This window comes from Melanotaenia boesemani, unplaced genomic scaffold (assembly GCF_017639745.1).
Source record: "Melanotaenia boesemani isolate fMelBoe1 unplaced genomic scaffold, fMelBoe1.pri scaffold_128_ctg1, whole genome shotgun sequence".
In the NCBI taxonomy this organism is placed as follows: Eukaryota; Metazoa; Chordata; class Actinopteri; order Atheriniformes; family Melanotaeniidae; genus Melanotaenia; species Melanotaenia boesemani.
In genome coordinates, this window is record NW_024580596.1 from 13,875 (window position 1) to 27,748 (window position 13,874).

A 13,874-nucleotide genomic window follows, 5' to 3' on the forward strand; every position below is an offset into this window, starting at 1 on the left:
TCAGCTGGAGAACTCAATCCATTAAATATCAACACTTCATGTGTTTACGTTTAGTCTTTGACACAATGCTTTCTTTAATCAGGGCATCTGAGGCACCTGGAAACCCCAGCACCCAGTCACCCCCGGCTGTCTGCCTCCACCTGCAGGCTATAACATCAGCTTTCTGCCTCCACCATCTGAGCTTTGTGACATGGTGCATTATCCTGCTGGAAGTAGCATCAGAAGATGCTACACTGTGGTCATAAAGGGATGGACATGGTCAGCAACAATACTCAGGTGAGCTGTGGTGGTTAAACCAGGCTTGGTGTGGTTGTTTTTAAGTGCTCACCACAACTGGACAAAAGAAGATGGAAAAACATGGCCTGGTCTAATGAGTCTCCGTTTCAGTTCCACATTCAGATGGAAAGGTCAGAATTTGGTGCAAACAGCATGAAAACATGGATCCGTCCTACCTTGGATCAACGCTTCAGGCTGCTGCTGCTGTAATGGTGAGGGAGACATTTCCTTGGCAGACTCAGACTGGTGGACCTCTGTCCATCTTTACATCTGAGAGGCTCTACCTCTCTGAAATACTCCTTTTATACTCAGTCACGTTACTCACCTGTTGCCAGTTAACGTAATTAGTTGTCAAATGCTCCTCCGGATGTTTTTGATTTGTACCCATTACTTTCCAGCTTTTTGTTTTCCTTGTTCCAACTTTTTATAGATGTGTTTCTGCCATCAGATTCAAAAGGAGCTCATATTTTCCATGAGATGGTAAAATGTCTCAGTTTCTAACGACTCAGCCAGAGTGGTTAGAAAGACAAAAAAGTTCCTTTTCAATCTGCATACATAGAAAATGAATAAATCCATCTTCTAAACAGTGAACATAAAGTCATATAAAACAGATAATCACATATTTCCAGCCTGACTTCTCTCTGTATTTCAGGTGTGTTCTGAACGTGGATAGGTATAGCTCTTCATCTTAGCAGCTTCACCACAGTTCAGCTCAGTTGGAACCAAGGACGGAGGAGGTGTTGATGACAGCTGCTCTGTGCATCCCCATCCCAGCTGACTGAGCTGCAGCCGTCTGCAGCAGAGGGAGGAACGCCTGATGACAAGTCAGAGAGGAGGATCACTACATACATACAAAATACAAAGATAAAATAGTGTCTAGAAGAACAACATATTCAAGTCTGGATAAAAACATATTGTAGTCGACTGTTAAATCCACACTGTAAAAACCGACAGCCCCATAAATAACTCATAAGATTTACTTAAAAAATTTATTGTAAGTATTTGCACGCAAATTATTGAAGTAAAATTTAATGCTGCAATATCACGTAAGATTTACTTGCCAGTATCAAGTAAAATTAACTTACCATAAATCATAACAGTTGTGAAGATATTAAGTAACATTTACTTGATAACATCCAAGTTTTAAGTTATAAACAAATTAATTTAAGTCTACTTGTTTTTCATTGACAGGAAACATTTCTTCCTCAAAAATTTAAGTAAATTTTATATATCTGTAGTATTTGCTGTTATGAAATAATTTAGTAGATTTTATTTTCTCGTGCTTGACATTTTAATTTACTTGGTTGCTTTACGTTACATTACTCAATAAAATTAGGTAATCACTGCAAGTTTTCTTTTGATAAATGTTACCAAATAAATTTACTCTATGCATTTATCACATACAACACAACTAAATTACAATGCAATTTAAATGTTTATTTTTCAGTTCAAACAGTTCAACAAACGAGTACTGTCAAAGTAAATCCACTACCATTGTAGATTGAATTGCCCAATCTTTTATGGGGCAGCCATTGAACAGACAGTATTACACAGACACTACATCCAAAATATTAGAAACACTGTCGACACTGTTACAGTTACTGTTACATACAAGACACGAAAATGTAACTGTCTGCCCTGACTGTTGTGTCTGTGTATGATTTCTAGACAAATGTGCATGAAGTGCCCCCCAGTTTTTAAATGAACAAGGACAATCTGAGTACAAGCAGGGTAGTGACCGGCCTTGACTAGTGTGTGGATGCTTCAACCTGTAATGTTTTATGAGCTCTAGATGTTTTGATGACCAAAAATTGCATTTCTTGCATGACCATCTCATATCACAAGGGGCCTACCCTTTCTCCCTGATGAATTTCTCCTCCTACCTAGACCTCAACTCCAACTGTCCACAAAGCCCACTGGCTCCTCCAAAGGGCACCTGAAAATGAAGAGACACAATTTGTGTTATTAAAACAATAGTCTAAAACATTCAGCCACAATTTGAACATTATATTATGATGGATGAATAAGAGAAAATAACAAAACATTATATCATGCATACATGTTTTCTTATTAGCTTAAATGATAAGAATAATGTTCTGTTCTGCTTTGTTTACTGTTTTATAGATAGAAAAAAAAATAAATAGGAGTTATGGGCACATACATGAATTTGGGGGAATTTCCTGGCAACTGGGGGGCAATTTAAATGATCTGCATCATGAACACACACACAGACACCCAATATCCCTGCAGTAAGCTGTGCTGTGTGCATTTCATTGAAGGAATAACCTTTTTAAAAAAGGTACAGCTGACATAAGTAGTAGATCACATGACAGTTTTTAAAAAAAGATTATAAATTATGTTCTGTAAACACTGTGGCAAGACCAGTACCTAACACTCATACATTGGGATGTTTCATTTCAAGGCGGAGCTTATTTTAACTATTACTATTTTCTGCTTTACTGTTAATTATAGTAACTTGTGTATTAACATTGGTCAACAGAAAGTGATGCCATGCAGCGTGCAGTAGTGGCAGTCACTTGAACTCAGTTGCGCACATGCATAGGACGTGCACATTTATGTAAACAATTTGGTCGCCTTGGTTACGGAAGCAGACAACCGGAAATCGGAAATGGGTCCAATAACTAGTGAAATAACAGTCTACTGTGACGGAAAAAAGTTGTCAACCCAAATAATGCAGACTGGTGAAAATTTAGACAATTTATTATGAATTTCGTTACTAAAACGGACACATTTGGTATCGAAAGTAACGGTCTGCATATCGCGAAGTTGCTGTGGGCTTCACAACGCATAGCACAGCCATGCTAGTGGCCATGCTAACTAGCGTCTTGTTAAACAAAACAACAACAACAACAACAAAAAAAAAAAAAATCAGAAAACTGCCAGCAAAGTCTCTTTGTATTCACAAGCTGGGACTCTCAAAAGACCTCTGGCGCTTCTGTCAGTGACGTGTGTTTTAAAAACCTATTCTGGGGCGTTTCTCTCAAACCTTCATCAGTGTTTCCCCCTCAGCATTAATTCTACCGCAACTTTATTTAAGTGTCGCCGCCAACTTTTCACTCTTGTGTTACAGAGAATCGTGTTCTACTATGTTGACGTCACTGGATAAATGTTATATCGTTACGTTAGTGCTTTGTTTAATATCTAAACTTTAGTTATTTTTATCGGGGAAACTGCCGCCCTCACACTTACAGACAAGCCCGGTGGAGTTAACTTTAAATTAACTTGTCAACAGTAGCATATCTTGCGCCAAACTATCAAAATACATGCGGACCTACATATTATCACAAATTTAAAACAGAACGGCAATGACTTACCTGCGAAATGACGGTTGTAGTCCTACGTGCTAGCCTTACTTGATCCTTCACCCTGTAACGTCCAGAGCCAGTCCTGGTGCTCAATTGCGCATGCGTCCTGCATGCGTTTCCAAACACTGCACTTTCAGAGTAAAACTTACGCAGTATTTCTAAGTTTATGTACATACAAATATTAAACATTTAAATATTATGAGGAAAACAAAAATAAAACTCATTCTTTCCCCATAGTTCGTGTATTACATTAATACAACGTTTAATTTTACCTAAAAAAAACTATAGTTCTGACTGGATCTTTAAAATACTAGGTAGAAATTATGACAGTTACTCAAATAGTATTTACTCCACCAAAAAGTCACTTTTTTCAGTGTACAGCCTGTCTTTCCACTTTCAGCCAGCCACTCCATTCCATCTGCACTTCCCTGATCCTCCACACCTGTTCCTGATCTGATCATCATAATCAAGCCAACCTGTCACACCTGTCTTCCGTTGTTTCACCAGTCCTCATACCCTCCAGCACCACAGTCACTCCCTGTCGGACCTTAACCTACACATCAAGGACTCACTCCCTCTCCGTTCCAGGATTCCTCAACCCTGTTACCTCTTCCAGTATCGGTACCAGTATGTTATTCTCCTGAGTGCAGATTTATAGTGATGGTTTAATGAAGCCCTGTGAATGTGTTGAGTCTTTCTGGCCAATTGCATCGCCAAAAGTGTCATCACTCGAGGCGTCATTTAACAGCTCATTTGGTAGCACTGACATCTGCTGGTCATTTCATGTCCAGCAGTCCTGTAAACTACATACTGCTGGAAATGTAAACACAATGATGCAACTGTATTGTAAATCTATAAATATATTACAATATATTATATCATTTATTTCAGCAGTTTAAAGTTAAATCTTATCTTAGTGGAATGTATCATATACAATCATTCCCAAACTGCTAATGTATTTTGCTGCATGTGTTGTGTCACCTCACTGTTACCTGGACTTATGCAGATCATTTCTCGTATTTTCCGCGGCTTTTTTAGCAGCCGAATCACACGAGACACTCCGTGAATCAGGAAAAACGGGGCCTCGTTTGTCTTTGGTCACGTGATGTTCAGGAAAATAATACGGACTTCGCATCAGGCTTCATTTGGACACGCCCCCTTCACTCGATGCAGGCTTTGGGGCTTTTGTGTCAGACGTAACATCACTACTGATTTATAAGAAAGTCTAGTTAACCTGCTCTTGTCTCCCACTGAATAAAGTGCAACCACTGTCTCCTTGGTTTAAGGTGGAGGCGGCGGGCCAATATTTTTGGTTGCAGGTGGAGTCAGCAAGTCGATGTTTCTGGATGCAGCTAGAGGCAGAAAGCCGATGTTGTTGGCTGCAGGTGGAGACAGCAAAGCGCTGGTAGACTCTGCCGGTGGAGGCAGCAAGCCAATGGTAGAGTCTGCTAGTGGAGGAAAAAAAAGCTGTGGCTTTTGGCTGCAGGAGGAGGAAGAAAGCCGATGTTATTGGCTGCAGGTGGAGGCAGAAAGCCGATGCTATTGGTTGCAGGTGGTGACAGCAAGCCCCTAACATTTGGCTGCAGGTGGAAGCAGCAAGCCGATGTTGTTGGATGCAGGTGGAGGCAGAAAGCCGATACATTTGGCTGCAGGTGGAAGCAGCAAGCCGATGTTGATGGCTGCAGGTGGAGGCAGAAAGCTGATGTTGTTGGATGCAGGTGGAGACAGCAAAGCGCTGGTAGACTCTGCCGGTGGAGGCAGCAAGCCGATGTTGTTGGCTGCAGGTAGAGTCTGCTAGTGGAGGAAAAAAAAGCTGTGGCTATTGGCTGCAGGAGGAGGAAGAAAGCCGATGCTATTGGTTGCAGGTGGTGACAGCAAGCCGATGTTGTTGGCTGCAGGTGGAAGCAGCAAGCCGATGTTGTTGGGTGCAGGTGGAGGCAGAAAGCCGATGTTGTTGGATGCAGGTGGAGGCAGAAAGCCGATACATTTGGCTGCAGGTGGAAGCAGCAAGCCGATGTTGATGGCTGCAGGTGGAGGCAGAAAGCCGATGTTGTTGGATGCAGGTGGAGACAGCAAAGCGCTGGTAGACTCTGCCGGTGGAGGCAGCAAGCCGATGTTGTTGGCTGCAGGTGGAGGCAGAAAGCCGATGCTATTGGTTGCAGGTGGCGACAGCAAGCCCATAACATTTGGCTGCAGGTGGAGGCAGAAAGCCGATGTTGTTGGCTGCAGGTGGAGGCAGCAAGCCGATGTTGTTGGCTGCAGGTGGAGGCAGAAAGCCGATGTTGTTGGATGCAGGTGGAGGCAGCAAAGCGCTGGTAGACTCTGCCGCTGGAGGCAGCAAGCCGATGTTGTTGGCTGCAGGTGGAAGCAGCAAGCCGATGTTGTTGGCTGCAGGTGGAGGCAGAAAGCCGATGTTGTTGGATGCAGGTGGAGGCAGAAAGCCGATACATTTGGCTGCAGGTGGAAGCAGCAAGCCGATGTTGATGGCTGCAGGTGGAGGCAGAAAGCCGATGTTGTTGGATGCAGGTGGAGACAGCAAAGCGCTGGTAGACTCTGCCGGTGGAGGCAGCAAGCCGATGTTGTTGGCTGCGGGTGGAGGCAGAAAGCCGATGCTATTGGTTGCAGGTGGCGACAGCAAGCCCATAACATTTGGCTGCAGGTGGAGGCAGAAAGCCGATGTTGTTGGCTGCAGGTGGAGGCAGAAAGCCGATGTTGTTGGCTGCAGGTGGACACGTAAGGTGGATGTTCTATAGTTGGATGGTCAACACTGTAGAGCAACAAAAACAATCAACAGAAAAACAATCATTAAACCTTAAATGTAACTATTTTGACTGAAAATGTCAAAAGGAGAGAAATCAGTTCAAAGAAAGGCCAATTTAAACAGGAACATTTCACTTGCCAGGAAGCTTTGATCAGCACCTCCCACATCAACTACAAGACTGACAAGGAATTTTTTCTTGGAGGAGGAGGCTCAATCTGCAGAAGATGTGTTTACATTGTAAGTTGGAAAGTGCTTGAAGAGATGGAGGTTTTCATTTTCTGAAGGTGTGTGCAGGTGGAGACTTAAGAGGCAGAATTTTACCTGGAGGTTGATGGCAGTGGTTACAGATGGAGATGGTAAGGGTCTGAGATGGAAACCTGAAAAAGGAATGTGGTAAAAGAGAACTAAATTCAGCTGGAGAACTCAATCCATTAAATATCAACACTTCATGTGTTTACGTTTAGTCTTTGACACAATGCTTTCTTTAATCAGGGCATCTGAGGCACCTGGAAACCCCAGCACCCAGTCACCCCCGGCTGTCTGCCTCCACCTGCAGGCTATAACATCAGCTTTCTGCCTCCACCATCTGAGCTTTGTGACATGGTGCATTATCCTGCTGGAAGTAGCATCAGAAGATGCTACACTGTGGTCATAAAGGGATGGACATGGTCAGCAACAATACTCAGGTGAGCTGTGGTGGTTAAACCAGGCTTGGTGTGGTTGTTTTTAAGTGCTCACCACAACTGGACAAAAGAAGATGGAAAAACATGGCCTGGTCTAATGAGTCTCCGTTTCAGTTCCACATTCAGATGGAAAGGTCAGAATTTGGTGCAAACAGCATGAAAACATGGATCCGTCCTACCTTGGATCAACGCTTCAGGCTGCTGCTGCTGTAATGGTGAGGGAGACATTTCCTTGGCAGACTCAGACTGGTGGACCTCTGTCCATCTTTACATCTGAGAGGCTCTACCTCTCTGAAATACTCCTTTTATACTCAGTCACGTTACTCACCTGTTGCCAGTTAACGTAATTAGTTGTCAAATGCTCCTCCGGATGTTTTTGATTTGTACCCATTACTTTCCAGCTTTTTGTTTTCCTTGTTCCAACTTTTTATAGATGTGTTTCTGCCATCAGATTCAAAAGGAGCTCATATTTTCCATGAGATGGTAAAATGTCTCAGTTTCTAACGACTCAGCCAGAGTGGTTAGAAAGACAAAAAAGTTCCTTTTCAATCTGCATACATAGAAAATGAATAAATCCATCTTCTAAACAGTGAACATAAAGTCATATAAAACAGATAATCACATATTTCCAGCCTGACTTCTCTCTGTATTTCAGGTGTGTTCTGAACGTGGATAGGTATAGCTCTTCATCTTAGCAGCTTCACCACAGTTCAGCTCAGTTGGAACCAAGGACGGAGGAGGTGTTGATGACAGCTGCTCTGTGCATCCCCATCCCAGCTGACTGAGCTGCAGCCGTCTGCAGCAGAGGGAGGAACGCCTGATGACAAGTCAGAGAGGAGGATCACTACATACATACAAAATACAAAGATAAAATAGTGTCTAGAAGAACAACATATTCAAGTCTGGATAAAAACATATTGTAGTCGACTGTTAAATCCACACTGTAAAAACCGACAGCCCCATAAATAACTCATAAGATTTACTTAAAAAATTTATTGTAAGTATTTGCACGCAAATTATTGAAGTAAAATTTAATGCTGCAATATCACGTAAGATTTACTTGCCAGTATCAAGTAAAATTAACTTACCATAAATCATAACAGTTGTGAAGATATTAAGTAACATTTACTTGATAACATCCAAGTTTTAAGTTATAAACAAATTAATTTAAGTCTACTTGTTTTTCATTGACAGGAAACATTTCTTCCTCAAAAATTTAAGTAAATTTTATATATCTGTAGTATTTGCTGTTATGAAATAATTTAGTAGATTTTATTTTCTCGTGCTTGACATTTTAATTTACTTGGTTGCTTTACGTTACATTACTCAATAAAATTAGGTAATCACTGCAAGTTTTCTTTTGATAAATGTTACCAAATAAATTTACTCTATGCATTTATCACATACAACACAACTAAATTACAATGCAATTTAAATGTTTATTTTTCAGTTCAAACAGTTCAACAAACGAGTACTGTCAAAGTAAATCCACTACCATTGTAGATTGAATTGCCCAATCTTTTATGGGGCAGCCATTGAACAGACAGTATTACACAGACACTACATCCAAAATATTAGAAACACTGTCGACACTGTTACAGTTACTGTTACATACAAGACACGAAAATGTAACTGTCTGCCCTGACTGTTGTGTCTGTGTATGATTTCTAGACAAATGTGCATGAAGTGCCCCCCAGTTTTTAAATGAACAAGGACAATCTGAGTACAAGCAGGGTAGTGACCGGCCTTGACTAGTGTGTGGATGCTTCAACCTGTAATGTTTTATGAGCTCTAGATGTTTTGATGACCAAAAATTGCATTTCTTGCATGACCATCTCATATCACAAGGGGCCTACCCTTTCTCCCTGATGAATTTCTCCTCCTACCTAGACCTCAACTCCAACTGTCCACAAAGCCCACTGGCTCCTCCAAAGGGCACCTGAAAATGAAGAGACACAATTTGTGTTATTAAAACAATAGTCTAAAACATTCAGCCACAATTTGAACATTATATTATGATGGATGAATAAGAGAAAATAACAAAACATTATATCATGCATACATGTTTTCTTATTAGCTTAAATGATAAGAATAATGTTCTGTTCTGCTTTGTTTACTGTTTTATAGATAGAAAAAAAAATAAATAGGAGTTATGGGCACATACATGAATTTGGGGGAATTTCCTGGCAACTGGGGGGCAATTTAAATGATCTGCATCATGAACACACACACAGACACCCAATATCCCTGCAGTAAGCTGTGCTGTGTGCATTTCATTGAAGGAATAACCTTTTTAAAAAAGGTACAGCTGACATAAGTAGTAGATCACATGACAGTTTTTAAAAAAAGATTATAAATTATGTTCTGTAAACACTGTGGCAAGACCAGTACCTAACACTCATACATTGGGATGTTTCATTTCAAGGCGGAGCTTATTTTAACTATTACTATTTTCTGCTTTACTGTTAATTATAGTAACTTGTGTATTAACATTGGTCAACAGAAAGTGATGCCATGCAGCGTGCAGTAGTGGCAGTCACTTGAACTCAGTTGCGCACATGCATAGGACGTGCACATTTATGTAAACAATTTGGTCGCCTTGGTTACGGAAGCAGACAACCGGAAATCGGAAATGGGTCCAATAACTAGTGAAATAACAGTCTACTGTGACGGAAAAAAGTTGTCAACCCAAATAATGCAGACTGGTGAAAATTTAGACAATTTATTATGAATTTCGTTACTAAAACGGACACATTTGGTATCGAAAGTAACGGTCTGCATATCGCGAAGTTGCTGTGGGCTTCACAACGCATAGCACAGCCATGCTAGTGGCCATGCTAACTAGCGTCTTGTTAAACAAAACAACAACAACAACAAAAAAAAAAAAAAAATCAGAAAACTGCCAGCAAAGTCTCTTTGTATTCACAAGCTGGGACTCTCAAAAGACCTCTGGCGCTTCTGTCAGTGACGTGTGTTTTAAAAACCTATTCTGGGGCGTTTCTCTCAAACCTTCATCAGTGTTTCCCCCTCAGCATTAATTCTACCGCAACTTTATTTAAGTGTCGCCGCCAACTTTTCACTCTTGTGTTACAGAGAATCGTGTTCTACTATGTTGACGTCACTGGATAAATGTTATATCGTTACGTTAGTGCTTTGTTTAATATCTAAACTTTAGTTATTTTTATCGGGGAAACTGCCGCCCTCACACTTACAGACAAGCCCGGTGGAGTTAACTTTAAATTAACTTGTGAACAGTAGCATATCTTGCGCCAAACTATCAAAATACATGCGGACCTACATATTATCACAAATTTAAAACAGAACGGCAATGACTTACCTGCGAAATGACGGTTGTAGTCCTACGTGCTAGCCTTACTTGATCCTTCACCCTGTAACGTCCAGAGCCAGTCCTGGTGCTCAATTGCGCATGCGTCCTGCATGCGTTTCCAAACACTGCACTTTCAGAGTAAAACTTACGCAGTATTTCTAAGTTTATGTACATACAAATATTAAACATTTAAATATTATGAGGAAAACAAAAATAAAACTCATTCTTTCCCCATAGTTCGTGTATTACATTAATACAACGTTTAATTTTACCTAAAAAAAACTATAGTTCTGACTGGATCTTTAAAATACTAGGTAGAAATTATGACAGTTACTCAAATAGTATTTACTCCACCAAAAAGTCACTTTTTTCAGTGTACAGCCTGTCTTTCCACTTTCAGCCAGCCACTCCATTCCATCTGCACTTCCCTGATCCTCCACACCTGTTCCTGATCTGATCATCATAATCAAGCCAACCTGTCACACCTGTCTTCCGTTGTTTCACCAGTCCTCATACCCTCCAGCACCACAGTCACTCCCTGTCGGACCTTAACCTACACATCAAGGACTCACTCCCTCTCCGTTCCAGGATTCCTCAACCCTGTTACCTCTTCCAGTATCGGTACCAGTATGTTATTCTCCTGAGTGCAGATTTATAGTGATGGTTTAATGAAGCCCTGTGAATGTGTTGAGTCTTTCTGGCCAATTGCATCGCCAAAAGTGTCATCACTCGAGGCGTCATTTAACAGCTCATTTGGTAGCACTGACATCTGCTGGTCATTTCATGTCCAGCAGTCCTGTAAACTACATACTGCTGGAAATGTAAACACAATGATGCAACTGTATTGTAAATCTATAAATATATTACAATATATTATATCATTTATTTCAGCAGTTTAAAGTTAAATCTTATCTTAATGGAATGTATCATATACAATCATTCCCAAACTGCTAATGTATTTTGCTGCATGTGTTGTGTCACCTCACTGTTACCTGGACTTATGCAGAGCATTTCTCGTATTTTCCGCGGCTTTTTTAGCAGCCGAATCACACGAGACACTCCGTGAATCAGGAAAAACGGGGCCTCGTTTGTCTTTGGTCACGTGATGTTCAGGAAAATAATACGGACTTCGCATCAGGCTTCATTTGGACACGCCCCCTTCACTCGATGCAGGCTTTGGGGCTTTTGTGTCAGACGTAACATCACTACTTGTAGTACTGGGTCGTCCGCTTCATCAGGTCCTCCTTCTAGTACCGGGTCGTCCTCTTCATCAGGCCTATTTTCTAGTACCCGGTCGTCCTCTTCATCAGGTCCTCCTACTACTACTACTGGGTCGTCCTCTTTATCAGGTCCTCCTTCTAGTACCGGGTCGTCCTCTTCATCAGGTCCACCTTCTAGTACTGGGTCGTCCTCTTCATCAGGTCCTCCTTCTAGTACCGGGTCGTCCTCTTTATCAGGTCCTCCTTCTAGTACCGGGTCGTCCTCTTTATCAGGTCCTCCTTCTAGTACCGGGTCGTCCTCTTTATCAGGTCTATCTTCTAACACCGGGTCGTGCTCTTCATCAGGACCTTCTTCTAGTACCGGGTCGTCCTCTTCATCAGTTCCACCTTCTAGTACCGGCTCATCCTGTTTATCAGGTCCTCCTTCTTCTACTGGGTCGTCCTCGTCATCAGGACCTCCTTCAACTACAGGGTCGTCCTCTTCATCAGGTCCACCTTGTAGTATCGGGTTGTTCGCTTCACCACGTCTATCTTCTAGTACCGGGTCGTCCTCTTCATCAGGTCCACCTTCTAGTATCGGGTCGTCCTCTTCATCAGCTCTATGTTCTATTACCGGGTCGTCCTCATCCTCAGGTCCACCTTGCAGCATCGGGTCGTCCTCTTCATCAGGTCCACCTTGTAGTACCGGGTCGTCCTCTTCATCAGGTCCTCCTTATAGTACCGGGTCATCCTCTTTATCAGGTCCTCCTTCTTCTACTGTGTCGTCCTCTTCATCAGGTCTATCTTCCACCACCGGGTCGTCCTCTTCATCAGGTCCTCCTTCTAGTAACGGGTGGTCCTCTTTATCAGGTCCGTCTTGTAATACCGGGTCGTCCTCTTCATCAGGTCTATCTTCTAGTACCAGGTCGTCCTCTTCGTAAGGTCCTCTTCTAGTACCGGGTCATCCTCTTTATCAGGTCCTCCTTCTTCTACTGGGTCGTCCTCTTCATCAGGTCCTCCTTATAGTACCCGGTCATCCTCTTCATCAGTTCTATCTTGTAGTACCGGGTCGTCCTCTTCATCAGGTCCTCCGTCTTCTACTGGGTCGTCCTCTTCATCAGGTCTATGTTCTACCACCGGGTCGTCCTCTTCATCAGGTCCACCATGTAGTCCCGGGTCGTGCTCTTCATCAGATCTATGTTCTATTACCGGGTCGTCCTCATCATCAGGTCCACCTTGAAGCATCGGGTCGTCCTCTTCATCAGGTCTATCTTCTATTACGGGGTCGTCCTCGTCATCAGGACCTCCTTCTAGCACCGGGTCATCCTCTTCATCAGGTCTGTCCTCTAGTACCGGGTCGTGCTCTTCATCAGGAACTTCTTCTAGTATCGGGTCGTCCTCTTCATCAGTTCCACCTTCTAGGACCGGGTCGTCCTCTTCATCAGGTCCACCTTCTAGTACCGGGTCGTCCTCTTCATCAGGTCTATCTTCTGGTACCGGATCGTCCTCTTCATGAGGTCTATCTTCTACCACCGGGTCGTGCTCTTCATCAGGTCCACTTTCTAGTATCGGGTCGTCCTCTTCATCAGGTCCACCATGTAGTCCCGGGTCGTCCTCTTCATCAGGTCTATGTTCTATTACCGGGTCGTCCTCATCATCAGGTCCAACTTGCAGCATCGGGTCGTCCTCTTCATCAGGTCTATCTTCTATTACCAGGTCGTCGTCTTCATCAGGACCTCCTTCTAGTACCGGGTCGTCCTCTTCATCAGGACCTCCTTCTAGCACCGGGTCATCCTCTTCATCAGGTCTGCCTTGTAGTACCGGGTCGTCCTCTTCATCAGGTCTATCTTCTGGTACCGGATCGTCCTCTTTATCAGGTCCACCTTGCAGCATCGGGTCGTCCTCTTCATCAGGTCTATCTTCTATTACCAGGTCGTCCTCTTCATCAGGACCTCCTTCTAGTACCGGGTCGTCCACTTCATCAGGACCTTCTTCTAGTACCGGGTCGTCCTCTTCATCAGTTCCACCTTCTAGCACCGGGTCGTCCTCTTCACCAGGTCCACCTTCTAGTATCGGGTCGTCCTCTTCATCAGGTCTATCTTCTACTACCGGGTCGTCCTCTTCATCAGGTCCACCTTGTAGTACCGGGTCGTCCTCTTCATCAGGTCCTCCTTATATTACCGGGTCATCCTCTTTATCATGTCCTCCTTCTTCTACTGTGTCGTCCTCTTCATCAGGTCTATCTTCTACCACCGGGTCGTCCTCTTCATCAGGTCCACCTTCTAGTACCGGGTCGTCCGC